The sequence below is a fragment of the Tursiops truncatus genome, chromosome 12 (genome assembly GCF_011762595.2).
Source record: "Tursiops truncatus isolate mTurTru1 chromosome 12, mTurTru1.mat.Y, whole genome shotgun sequence".
In the NCBI taxonomy this organism is placed as follows: domain Eukaryota; kingdom Metazoa; phylum Chordata; class Mammalia; order Artiodactyla; family Delphinidae; genus Tursiops; species Tursiops truncatus.
This window is the reverse complement of record NC_047045.1, coordinates 54,092,058-54,106,699: the sequence shown is the minus strand read 5'-3', so window position 1 is coordinate 54,106,699 and position 14,642 is coordinate 54,092,058.

Sequence of the window (14,642 nt, the reverse complement as noted above, 5' to 3'; positions counted from 1 at the left end):
AAAATTTGACTATACAAGCCAAAACTGTCCCAACTTCACCAAGATATATCCTTGAAACAACATCTCCCAGCAGTTTTTCTCTCCTTATTATATTTACCTTTAGATAAGAACAGTGATTCTAGTATGAATCTTAACTCCGAAAAGCTTGTTTTCAGTACAGTTTCTAAAGAAAATCATAGGGGAAAAAATCAGAGGTGAAGACAGAAGAACATAGAACTGAAGAACTGAACGCAACAGATTTAACAAAAGTTATCAATAAAACAGCTTCTCTCTTTTGGCCTCTTATACAAACACAATTAAAGATATTAGAGAGCTCAGGAGTATTATAATCACTTATGGTTCATAGACTTAAGATTGCCTTAACACAGGATATACTGGCCAGATTGAACTTTTATTTGCACATAGACATTTCTGATCAATAGACAAAGATTTTGGAGTAAAAATAAATAAATAAATAAAAAAGGGGAGAAAATAAAATTAGTTTTATAAAACAACTCCAACTCTAGAGAGAAAAAGAAAACTATTTTAAAAACAAAACCAATGATATTACCAACTTTTTGCTTAGGAACAATTAAGATAATGATTAGATGGTTTTTAAAAATCTTTTGTAGGTATAATTTATAAATGGTAATTATTTGCATTTTCCTCGAACACTATCTTATTCATGAAAATATTGGCTAAAACAATTTAATAATTTAACATACAATGTCAGTGTGAAAATTAGTCTTTTTCACTTGAGTTTTGTTAAAAACACCTTTCTACATATTAGTTTCATGCTAAATTTGATTTATTAACTTCTGTTTCTGGATGGCTTGGAATTAGGTAACCAACTGTCCCAGTTCGCCTGGGAAAGAAGTTTCCTGGGATGCAGGATCATCAGTGCTAAAGTGGAACAGTTGGACAAACTGGAACAGGTGGTCACCCAAGTTAGAATACATTTATGGCCAGTGTTCCCTCTGAGAGCAAAACAAAACTAGATAATATAAAGAAACCATTTATGTGAAGACAGATGAGATCTGCTAAGGTAACAAAAAAGGGAGATACTACAACTCCAAACTTGAAAACCTTACAAAAGGTGAGCTGAGATTTGCAGCTGATTTTACCTTGGAGGCATTTACCAATTCTAAGCAAAGAAAGGAGGTTGAGACTCCAGACTGCTGTAGCAGAGCTTTTGACAGCAATCTAGGACTTCCAATTACAAGGGGAGTTTTCCCTTCAGGACATTTACAGAATTCTTATCCTACGTGGAAAAGACCCTGAAAAGTAACGCAGAGTTTTTGGCATTCTCATGTGTCAAAGATTAGCATTCAGTACATGCCAGGAGAGGGAACGAACACACACACACACACAAAAACATCAAGCTCCCAGTTAAAAGACCTGGAGGGCCAAGGGTAATCAAGAGGTGAACTAAGTTTCTTTAGAACTTAACCTTGAATCAACATAGCCACTGATTAGATTAAGGTGATCCACCATCACTGTTGGCATAGTGGAGGAAAGAATGACCCCAAGGAGAATTTTTTTTTTAACAAAATATCCAATTTGAGCAAAATTTATTAGGCATGTCATGAGACAGGACCTCATGAACAAAAACCAAGTGAAAAAACAAGTAACAAAGGAGATAATCCAATGTTGGCATTAACTGACACCACCTTAAATATAATTACCATATCAGAATAAAGGATAAGCAAAATAGATTTTAAAAATATTAAGAATGTCATCAGATAAAGCATGCAAGGGGGAAAAATCAGAAATTTAGAACACCTTAGATGGGTCTGAGAGCAGATCAAACAGAGCAGACAAAATTAGTGAACTCAAAGACAATGGAACAGAAATAGTCAAACTGAAGGAGAAAAAGTATAATGTAAAAAATAGAAGAGTGTAAGAGATATGAGGCATAGTCAAAAGTCTAATAATAATACATAACTGGATTCCCAGAAGAGGAGAAAATGGGGCAGAACTAATATCTGAAAACAGCCAAGAATCTTCCAAAACTGATGAAAGACATTATCCTACAATTTCAGAAAGTTCAAGAACCTTAAGCAGAATAAAATGAACAAAACAAAACCTAGGAAAATTAGTCATAGTAAGATTACTGAAAACCAGAACAAAAAATCTTTACTAATAGAAAAAAGATATATTGCTTTAAGACTTGCAAACTTCTCAAAAAAATATGGATGCCTGATGATATGGAATAATATTGATATTTATGTTATAAAAGCCAACCTAGAATTCTATAGCTAATGAAAATATCAAATTTAAAGGTAAAATATTTTTTCAGACAAAAACTGAGAGAATTTATTATCAAGAAACATAAAGAAAATATTAAAGGAAGTTCTTCAGGTGGTTGAAAAAAATGAAATTGAAGAAATGATAAGCAAAGAAAATGGTAAATATGAAGGTAGATATAAATACTTACTGGATACTAGTATTATCAAGTAATACTAATAATAATTCTAATGTTTTATGTGGTTTAACATATGTAAAATTAAAAGGCAGAAGTAGATAAATGGAGTTAAAGTGTTCTAAGGTTCTACAGACAGTCAAAGGTTCATGTTATAGCCTGTAGTAAAAGACTGCACAAATAGCTGATTAACAAAAGATATATAACAAGCCAATGATGCATATTATAATCCCTCATATAAGAATATATAACTAAGGTAACTGAAGGTAAAATGAATCATAAAAGTTAATTCAAAAGAAGACAAAAAAGAAAAAGGAACTGAAAGCAGCTGGGTCATAGAAAACAAATAGTAAAATGGTAAATATAAGCCCAAATGTATTCACATTAAATGTAACTGGACTATATACCCCCATTACTAATATTATCATATTGGATAAAAAGAACAAAACCCGAGTATATGCCAATTACGAGAGATACACTTTAAAGAATACAGAATGTTTCAAAGTATCATGATGGAAAATATTTATCATACAAATACTAACCAAATAAAACTCATAGCTAGTCAGACACAGGGTACTCTGAGACTCAGAAAAGGAAATTGCACATAATCAGAGGTGACAATATCTCAAGAAAACAAGGCAAATAGATTTTACATGTGATAATAAGAGTATCTCAAAACTGTATCCCTCACCACATGGAATCAGGAAAGTACTGCACTTCAATGTAGCTGATATAGATAAGGAGGAAACTGCAGCATGTCAATGGATCCATTACGTTTTATTGATAATATTTAGAAATATTCGTTGGATAACAAGATTTGACTATATGCCTCATATTAAGATGAAAGATTTTAATGACAAATTAATGAATATCTATCCGTAGAGTAGAGAGGGGCAATTCATTTATCTACTTGATGGAAACTCTAGTAACCTTTTATTATATTTTGTTTAAATACCCAGTGGCTAGCCTACTGCCATGTGTTTGTTAAATGAATGAGCTGGGTAGATACAAACTTATACGTATTTGGGCAACCATGGAAGCACAACTAGCAAGGAAAGCAGCCTCTGGAGTAGCAATTCCTCTTCTTTTATCTGAAATTTTGGCACCTTGAATTTATGCAATATAGTCAGATTAGGACAATTATCTAAAACAGGCGTAGCAAACTTTCTGTAAAGGGCCAAACAGTAAATATTTTAGGCTTCCGGGACATGCAGTATTTATTGCAACTACTCAACTCTACCATGATTTGTAGCATGAAAGCAGTCATAGATAATAGGCACATTATATTGTGCCTATAGTGTGCCTATATTCCAAAAAAGCTTTATTTTTAAAACTTTTGATCTAGAGCAGTTCTCAAAAGTGTGGTCCCTGGATGAACAGCATTAACATCAGCTGGGAACTTGTTAGAAATACAGATTCTCAGCTCCACCCCAGATCTATTAAATCAGAAACTGAAGGGAACTGGACCCAACAATCTATACTTTGCAAGTCCTCTAGGTGATTCTGAAGCTTGATTAAGCTTGAAAACCACTGATTAGGGAGCATGCTGTCATGAAACAAACCCAGTCTCCTCCTGTACTGAATGTGAAGATTTAAATACCAAAGAAATGGAGAAACCAAACACCCATCCTTAGGTCCCATACCTACCCTCATGTTCAGCAACCAAGACCTAAAAGCAGTTTAGGAATAGAGTGGTGCAAACTACTATGTACAAAATAAACTACAAGGATATATTACACAGCTCAAGGAATACAGCCATTATTTTATAATGTTATATATAATGGAGAATAATTTATAAAGATATAGAGTATAATCTATAAAAATGTTGAATTACTATGTTGTACACCTGAAACTAATATATTGTAAATCAGCTATACTTCAATCAGAACAATAATAAAATAAGGAAGATACTAACTCTAAATACATTAGTTCTAATTGTCCTAGAAACAAAATTCCCTATTTCAGCTATTATTTTAAAATAAAGTCAAATGAAAAATAAGATTGATATTATATACGTTTACAGAACACTTGAGTATTACAGATTCTAGTTGCATGGTTTTTTTCAAATTTACTCATAAGAAATCCTAATATTTATCTGTAATTACCTTTACATTAAATAATTTCATATCAAAAATGTGTATTTATATCACAAGTAAGACACTGAAATCTTGGCACAACAATGCTTTAAAAGAATTATTAACTTTTATGTCAAACTAAGAATCCACGAGGCTTTCTGTCCAAGATGTACCACACACATATATTCTCTCCCTCCTTAGACTCCATTAAAATAATAAAGTATAAAAAGGTATAAACCAAGATTGAAGAGCTAAGATGTAGACTTCAAGAGAGTTCAAGAAACTTCTAGACGCTAAGAGGACATAATGAGTGCTGAGGCAGAGTCAAGAAAGAAGCTACAGGCAACAAGAGGAGTAGAAGATGCTGCAGCAGAGGCAGCTGACCTACTCAAGCAGAACTCTGGGGCTTCTCCTGAGTCCAGATTGCCATATACAAAGCAGGATGAGTGAGATGGGGCAATAACAAAAGGATTAATTGAAGATCTAAATGTGGGACAGTTTTTTCTCAGAAAATTTATCCCAGGGCGGGCGAGGGGTGGGGGAATTCTTCTCTAATGAAAATTACATAAATTACAGAGAGACAGGCCACTAGGATGGGTGTGGATAGTTCGTGATAAAGTTCTCCATGTTCTGAATTTTTGGAGTTCCCTGGCATAATACCTGGTTCTCTGCTCACTAACCCACTTACCTCCAAAGAAAGCTTGACAGAAAATAATCCCTGCCTATATACACATTATCTCTTAAGTCTGTACCAGATCACAAATAGTGTTATATATCAGACTCAGAAGTTTCATTTTAATCTAAGATGATAAACCACTGAAAGATTTTCAATAGAAACATGACATGACTGGGTTTACATTTTACTGAAAGACAATTCCAATACTGTGGAGATGGACTAGAGACTGGATGAAGGTAGGGTAGGAAACTAGTCAAGGATACCACATAGGATGGTGTAATAATGCAGGTGTTAGGTACATATTTCCTGTATTAGATATTGAATGAAGAGTCTGAAATGAAGTGGTGGGGATGGAAAGAGGTAGGAACAGACTTAAGATTCAAAGTCAGATCTTGGTGACCTATTTGGTTGAATAAGGGAAGGAGACAGATGACTCTGAAGGAGAATGAGTCAAGGATAAATCTCAGGTTTTTAGTTTAGATAACTGCAAGAATGGCAACATCATGCAGTGCAACAGGAAATAAAAGGTTTGAGGGAGTGGTTGAGTTCAGATTTGCACACATTAATAAAATAACTGGAGTTAAGGTTCACCTTATCTTGCCTACAGCTTTGTTTCTGTATGTCCTGTGCACACTAGTTTACTAGTACAACAAAAATGATGCATGCCTTAAATAAAGGAGCGCTATAGGAATTCAATGGATAGATCTGAGAAGGCTTACTAAGGAGGTGGTAATTTGGGTTTTAAGGAACTTAAACATGTGAAGTGGGAGGCATTCAAAGAATTATAATTGTACCTGAAAAAGATATGTTCCACCCCAAATGGATAGGAGGACAAATACAATTTCCCACTAATTTATATTATAAAATGTGATACGTTCCTTCAAAGAATTTATGTGTTCCAAGCCATGTGCTGGACAATAGAGGAAGAGAAATGCTAGTCAACTAGGTACTGGATGCTAGGCACATTTTTTAAAAAATGTGTAAGATAAATTCCTACTTCAAGCTGGTGGTAGGTTTCCACATCTGCCAATGCACACCAGACAGTACAACAGAGGAAAATAAATAATGCTGGGAAGGGCTGAGGCATTTTCCAACATAAAGAATATCAAAAGGAGCAAGCTAAAGCTGCTTAACAGTTGGAGGACCCAATTTTCAAAAGAAAAAAGTTTCAGTTAATCTCAAAGGGAAATTATTTTGTAAGTACATTTCAAGAAACTCAATCTCCTTATAATAGGATATCCTAGAACTCTCATTTTATAATATTTCCAAATTGTGCTAAACAATTATAATTATGTAATTCCACAAAAATGATTTTATTCAACATATAATCATTAAATAAAATCAAGAGCGAACTCCATGCTGGGCACTTTTCAGAATACTTCAAAACTCTGAGGAAACCAGAACACAAATTACAAGTTAAGCAGGACAAAATTCTGATTTACCTAACAAGCAATGATTTAAATATTAATGATATTAAGAATTATCTATTCTAATATTAAAATTCTAGGTGGGATTATATCCAAAATAAATCTAAATGGATTTGTGAATCATTAATTAGCATTCTCAAGCCCATCTACCAACCACAAAAGCAGTACTTTTGGGTATTCTGGCATTCATCAGGGTCAAAGGTATACTATAAAACTCTGACAAATTCCAAACTGGCACTGGGGTTAATGAGATCATTTCATGTGACAATTTTCAAGCAGATGAATTTTTTTCCATTCATAATATTTATTAAGAACAAAATATTTTACTTAGCTATTGGTAACTTCATTGAAATCTTTACTTAAATAACAATTAGGACTCCTATTTTCAAGGTAAACATATTATTTATATATATATATATATATATATATATAAAAAATATAAATCAAGACAGAGGACTAGCTACAAACTTAGGACCAAAGGAAAAATACAGTGCTGAGCTCCCTGGGTTTTCTTTTTGTTTTTTTTCCTATATCAGACTGGATACTAGAAAAGCTGGCAACTTACAAATGCCAATGGCCACAGACAAGAGGGGGAAAACAAAAGCACCCCCCCCAAATCTACTCTAACCAAAGAACAAGGGGCATCCTAACAAGACAAAACATTTTCAGACAATAACCACTTTATTCCAACCAAACACCAGATAAAAACTGCAGCCCCTACTCCGCACCCCCATCAGCAATGGTCAAGCAGATAGCTTAGATTTCTACTCTTGCCAGGCCATAATGATGCATTCTCAACCCCCCTACCAGGGTGGTGTAAGAGCAGCCAAATGGGAAACTAGGAATTTCATCCTGAGCCCAGAATTTCATCCACACCCAGCAGTAACAAGGCACTCCACCCTTCCCTTGTTCGGAAGTATCAGAGACCTACCAGAGAGGCAGCATTTTCACCACTCAGCAGTAACAAGCACATACTCTCACAGTTTCAGCAAAGACAACATAAAGTCCGGTATTCTACTCTCATGATGTGGTAAAACAAGGAGTTGTCCATTCCCCTCCCCATTGGGTGGTATCAGAAACTAGTGGAGTGGGGACTTTTCACCATTGCTCAGGGGTAACATGGCCATCCCCCGCAAAACATCAGTGGAATACAGGTATGTAGCAGTAACAAAGTGGCCCAACCAGGATGGTATCAGCAAAGGCCTAGTGGAGAGCCTGAACTCCCACTTCTGCCCAGCAGGAACAAGGAGAGAGAGCCCCCTCCATTCTCACCGCTGGTTGTCAGAGGCTCAGGGGAGAACCTAGACTTCTACTCCCAAAAGCAGTAACATGGCAGTGGTTTCATCCACCAGAATGGTGTAAGAAAATCTGTGATAGCACAGCGAAGATATAAAAGATATATGGAACTTTGAGAACTTTGAGAACTAAAAATTACAATAACTGAAAAAAAATCCTCAATAAATCAAAGGCATAATATAGAAGACAGAAGAAATAATCAGTGAATTAGAAAATAGAACATACAAATTATCCAATCAGAACAACAGAAAATAGACCAAGACAAAAAAACCCAGGCTCCAGGACTTTGTGGATTAAAAAAAAATCTTACATTTGTGTCATCAGAGACCCAAAAGGAGAAGAAAAAGATGATGGGCTAAAGGTATTCCAAAAAAAAGCAATGCCTGAGAATTCCCCAAATTTGGCAAAAAACAAACACAAAAATTCACAGAGTCACCTCCAGATAGGATATACCCAAAGATCTATGCCAAAACACATCATAGCCAAACTTCTAACTGCTAAAGACAGAAAAAAAAAAAAAAAAATTCTTGAAAGCAGCCAGAGAAACAATGCATTAACTGCACAAGAAAAACATTTTAAACTACAACAGATTTTTCATCAAAAAGTATGAAAGCCAGAAGGAAGTGATACATTTTTTAAGTGCTAAAAGAAGTTATAACGCAGAATTCTTTATCGAGTGAAAATATGCTTCACAATGAAGAGAAATCAAGACATTCTCAGAGGAAGAAAACAAAAATCTGTCACCAGAAGACCTACCCTAAAATAATGACATAGTGAACCTCCTTTTTCATTTTTCATTATTTTATTCATTGATTGAAAGACTCAACATAGCATAAAGATGCCAATTCTCCCCAAACTGATATACAGGTTTAAGGCAACTCCTATCAAAATTCCAGCAAGGTTCTTTGGTAAATACAAACAAGATTATTCTAAAATGTACACAAAAGGCAAAGAAACTAGAAGAGCCAAAACGATTCTGAAAAATAATCAAGTGAGAGGAATTCTACCGAATTTCAGGACTGATTGTATAGCCACAGTAATAAAGACTATGTGTTACTGGTGGAGTGACTCAAAGAAATCAGGGGAACAGAGAACCTAGGAATAACCCACACAACTATGACCGACATATTTGTAAAGAAAGTACAGAAAAAATTCAAAAGAGGAAAGATACTCTTTTTAACATGGTGCTGGAAAAGCTGAATAATAAGGGATTTAAATGTAAAACAAACTATGAAACTTGTAAAAATATAATACAGGAGGGTAGAGGAGCTTCTGACTGTGGCTGCCGCTCGGCTAGTGTTTGTTGTCCCCAGAGTAAGCCACAGCCACCCCCAGTCTCTCCAGAAGACTCTCCAAGACCAGCAGCCATGTGGCTGACAGGGTCTTGGTTTTCCGGCCAGATGTCAAGCCTGAGCCTCTCAGGTGGGAGAGCCAAGTTCAGGACACTGGACCATCAGAGACCTCCCAGCCCTACATAGTATCAATTGGTGAGACCTCTCCCAGAGATCTCGTCTCAACGCTAAGACCCAGCTCAACGCAACAGCCAGCAAGCTACAGTGCTGGATGCCCCATGCCATACTAGCAAGACAGGAACACAACCCCACCCATTAGCAGAGAGGCTGTCAAAAATCATACTAAGTTCACAGACACCCCAAAACACACCACCAGACGCAATCCTGCCCACCAGATAGACAAGATCCACCTTCATCCACCAGAACGCAGGCACCAGTCCCCTCCACCAGGAAACCTACACAACCCATAAACCAACTTTACCCACTGGGGGCAGAAACCAAAAACAATGGGAACTATGAACCTGCAGCCTGCGAAAAGGAGACCCCAAACACAGTAAGTTAAGCGAAATGAGAAAACAGAGAAATACGCAGCAGATGAAGGACCAAGGTAAAAACCCACAGACCAAACAAAAGTAGAGGAAATAGGCACTCTACCTGAAAAAGAATTCAGAGTAATGGTAGCAAAGATGATCCAAAATCTTGGAAATAGAATGGATAAAATACAAGAAACGTTTAACAAGGACCTAGAAGAACTAAAGAGCAAACAAACAATGATGAACAACACAAGAAATGAAATTAAACATTCTCTAGAAGGAATCAATAGCAGAATAACTGAGGCACAAGAACGGATAAATGACCTGAAAGATAAAATAATGAAAATAACCACTGCAGAGGAGAAGAAAGAGAAAAGAATGGAAAGAAATGAAGAAAGTCTCAGAGACCTCTGGAACAACACTAAACACACCAACATTTGAATTATAGGTGTCACAGAAGAAGAGAAAAAGAAAGGGACTGAGAAAATATATGAAGAGATTATAGTTGAAAACTACCCTAATATGGGAAAGGGAAGAGTCAATCAAGTCCAGGAAGCTCAGAGAGCCCCATACAGAATAAATCCAAGAAGAAATACAAAGACACATATTAATCAAACTATCAAAAATTAAATACAAAGAAAAAATATTAAAAGCAGCAAGGGAAAAACAACAAATAACATACAGGGAATCCCCATATGGTTAACAGCTGATTTTTCAGCAGAAACTCTACAAGCCATAGGGAGTGGCAGGACATATTTAAAGTGATGAAAGGGAAAAAACTACAACCAAGATTACTCTACCCAGCAAGGATCTCATTCAGATTCAAAAGAGAAATTAAAACCTTTACAGACAAGCAAACGCTAAGAGAATTCAGCACCACCAAACCAGCTTTACAACAAATGCTAAAGTAACCTCTCTAGGTAGGAAACAAGACAAGGAAAAGACCTACAATAACAAACCCAAAACAATTAAGAAAATGGTAATAGGAACATACATACTGATAATTACCTTAAATGTAAACAGATTGAAAGCTCCAACCAAAAGACACAGACTGGCTGAATGGATACAAAACAAGACCCGTACGTATGCTGCCTACGACGACCCACTTCAAACCCAGGGACAGATACAGACTGAAAGTGAGGGGATGGAAAAAGACATTCCATGCAAATGGAAAACAAAAGAAAGCTGGAGTAGCAATTCTCAAATCAGACAAAATAGACTTTAAAATAAAGAATGTTACAAGAGACAAAGAAGGACACTACATAATGATCAAGGGATCAAACCAAGAAGAAGATATAACAAATGTAAATATTTAGGCACCCAACATAGGTGTACCTCAATACATAAGGCAAATGCTAATAGCCATAAAAAGGGAAATCGACAGTAACACAATAATAGTAGTTGACTTTAACACCCCACTTTCACCAATGGACAGATCATCCAAAATGAAAATAAACAAAGAAACACAAGCTTTAAATGATATATTAAACAAGATGGACTTAATTGATATTTATAGAACATTCGATCCAAAAACAACAGAATACACTTTCTTCTCAAGTGCTCATAGAACATTCTCTAAGATAGATCATATCTTGGGTCACAAATCAAGCCTTGGTAAATTTAAGAAAATTGAAATTGTATCAAGTATCTTTTCCGACCACAACGCTATGAGAATAGATATCAATTACAGGAAAAAATGTAAAAAATACAAACACATGGAGGCTAAACAATACGCTATGAAATAACCAAAAGATCAATGAAGAAATCAAACAGGAAATCAAAAAATACCTAGAGGGCTTCCCTGGTGGCACAGTGGTTGAGAGTCCGCCTGCCGATGCAGGGGACACGGGTTCGTGCCCCGGTCTGGGAAGATCCCACATGCCGCGGAGCGGCTGGGCCCGTGAGCCATGGCCGCTGAGCCTGTGCGTCCAGAGCCTGTGCTCCACAGTGGGAGAGGCCACAACAGTGAGAGGCCCACATACTGCAAAAACAAACAAAAAAAAACCTAGAAACAAATGACAATGAAACCATGACGACCCAAAAACTATGGATGCGGCAAAGCAGTTCTAAGAGGGAAGTTTATAGCAATACACTGCTACCTCAAGAAACAAGAAAAATCTGAAATAAACAACCTAAACTTACATCTAAAGCAATTAGAGAAAGAAGAACAACAACAACAACAAAAAAACCCAAAGTTAGCAGAAGGAAAGAAATCATAAATATCAGATCAGAAATAAATGAAAAAGAAATGAAGGAAACAATAGCAAAGATCAATAAAACTAAAAGCTGGTTCTTTGAAAAGATAAACAAAATTGATAAACCATTAGCCAGATTCATCAAGAAAAAAAGGGAAAAGACTCAAATCAACAGAATTAGAAATGAAAAATGAGAAGTAACAACTGATACTGCAGAAATACAAAGGATCATGAGAGATTACTAAAAGCAACTCTATGCCAATAAAATAGACAACCTGGAAGAAATGGAAAATTCTTAGAAAGGTATAACCTTCCGAGACTGAACCAAGAATAAACAGAAAATACAAACAGACCCATCACAAGCACTGAAATTGAAACTGTGATTAAAAATCTTCCAACAAACAAAAACCCAGGACCGGATGGCTTCACAGGTGAATTCTATCAAACATTTAAAGAAAAGCTAACAACTATCCTTCTCAAACTCTTTCAAACTATAGCAGAGGGAGGAACACTCCCAAACTCATTCTTCGAGGCCACCATCACCGTGATACCAAAACCAGAGATGTCACCAAAAAAAAAAAAAAAAAAAAGAAAGAAACCTATAGTCCAATATCACTGACGAACATAGATGCAAAAATCCTCAACAAAATACTAGGAAACACAATCCAACAGCACATTAAAAGGATCATACACCATGATCAAGTGGTTTTATCCCACTTTATTGAGGAATGCAAGGATTCTTCAATATACACAAATCAATCACTGTGATACACCATATTAACAAAGTGAAGAATAAAAACCATATGATCATCTCAATAGATGCACAAAAAGCTTCTGACAAAATTCAAATCCCATTTATAATAAAAACTCTCCAGAAAGCAGACATAGACGGAAGTAACCTCAACATAATAGAGGCCATATATGACAAACCCACAGCCAACATCATTCTCAATGGTGAAAAACTGAAACCATTTCCACTAAGATCAGGAACAAGACAAGGTTGCCCACTTCCTCCACTATTATTCAACAAAGTTTTGGAAGTTTTAGCCACAGCAATCAGAGATGAAAAAGAAATAAAAGGAATCGAAATCGGAAAAGAAGAAGTAAAACTGTCACTGTTTGCAGATGACATGATACTATACATAGAGAATCCTAAAGATGCTACCAGAAAACTACTAGAGCTAATCAATGAATTTGGTAAAGTAACAAGATACAAAATGACTTCACAGAAATCTCTTGCATTCCTATACACTAATGATGAAAAATCTTAAAGAGAAATTAAGGAAACACTCTCATTTACCACTGCAACAAAAAGAATAAAATACCTAGGAATAAACACACCTAAGGAGAAAAAAGACCTGTATGCAGAAAACTATAAGACACTGATGAAAGAAATTAAAGGTGATACAAACAGAGGGAGAGATATACTATGTTCTTGAATTGGAAGAATCAACATCGTGAAAATGACTGTACTACCCAAAGCAATCTACAGGTTCAGTGCAATCCCTATCAAACTACCAATGGCATTTTTCACAGAACTAGAACAAAAAATTTCACAATTTGTATGGAAACACAGAAGACCCCGAATAGCCAAAGCAATCTTAAGAAAGAAAAACGGAGCTGGAGGAATCAGGCTCCCAGACTTCAGGCTATACTACAAAGCTACAGTAATCAAGACAGTATGGTACTGGCACAAAAACAGAAATATAGATCAATGAAACAGGATAGAAAGCCCAGAGATAAACCCACACACATATGGTCACCTTACCTTTGATAAAGGAGGGAAGAATATACAATGGAGAAAAGACAGCCTCTTCAATAAGTGGTGCTGGGAAAACTGGACAGCTACATGTAAAACAATGAAAGTAGAACACTCCCTAACACCATACACAAAAATAAACTCAAAATGGATTAAAGACCTAAATGTAAGGCCAGACACTATAAAACTCTTAGAGGAAAACATAGGCAGAACACTCTATGACATAAATCACAGCAAGATCCTTTTTGAACCACCTCCTAGAGAAATGGAAATAAAGACAAAAATAAACAAATGGGACCTAATGAAACTTAAAAGCTTTTGCACAGCAAAGGAAACCATTAACAAGATGAAAAGACAACCCTCAGAATGGGAGAAAATATTTGCAAATGAAGCAACTGACAAAGGATTAATCTCCAAAATATACAAGCAGCTCATGCAGCTCAATATCAAAAAAAAAAAAAAAACCCCATCCAAAAACTGGCAGAAGACCTAAACAGACATTTCTCCAAAGAAGATATACAGATTGCCAACAAACACCTGAAAGGATGCTCAACATCACTAATCATTAGAGAAATGCAAATCAAAACCACAATGAGGTATCACCTCACAAGGGTCAGAATGGCCATCATCAAAAAATCTACAAACAATAAATGCTGGAGAGGGTGTGGAGAAAAAGGAACCCTCTTGCACTGTTGGTGGGAATGTAAATTGATACAGCCACTATGGAGAACAGTATGGAGGTTCCTTAAAAAACTAAAAATACAACTACCCTATGAACCAGCAATCCCACTACTGGGCAAATACCTGAGAAAACCATAATTCAAAAAGAGTCATGTACCACAATGTTCATTGCAGCACTATTTACAATAGCCATGACATGGAAGCAACCTAAGTGTCCACTGACAGATGAATGGATGAAGAAGACATGGCACATATATACAGTGGAATATTACTCAGCCATAAAAAGAAACGAAACTGAGTTATTTGT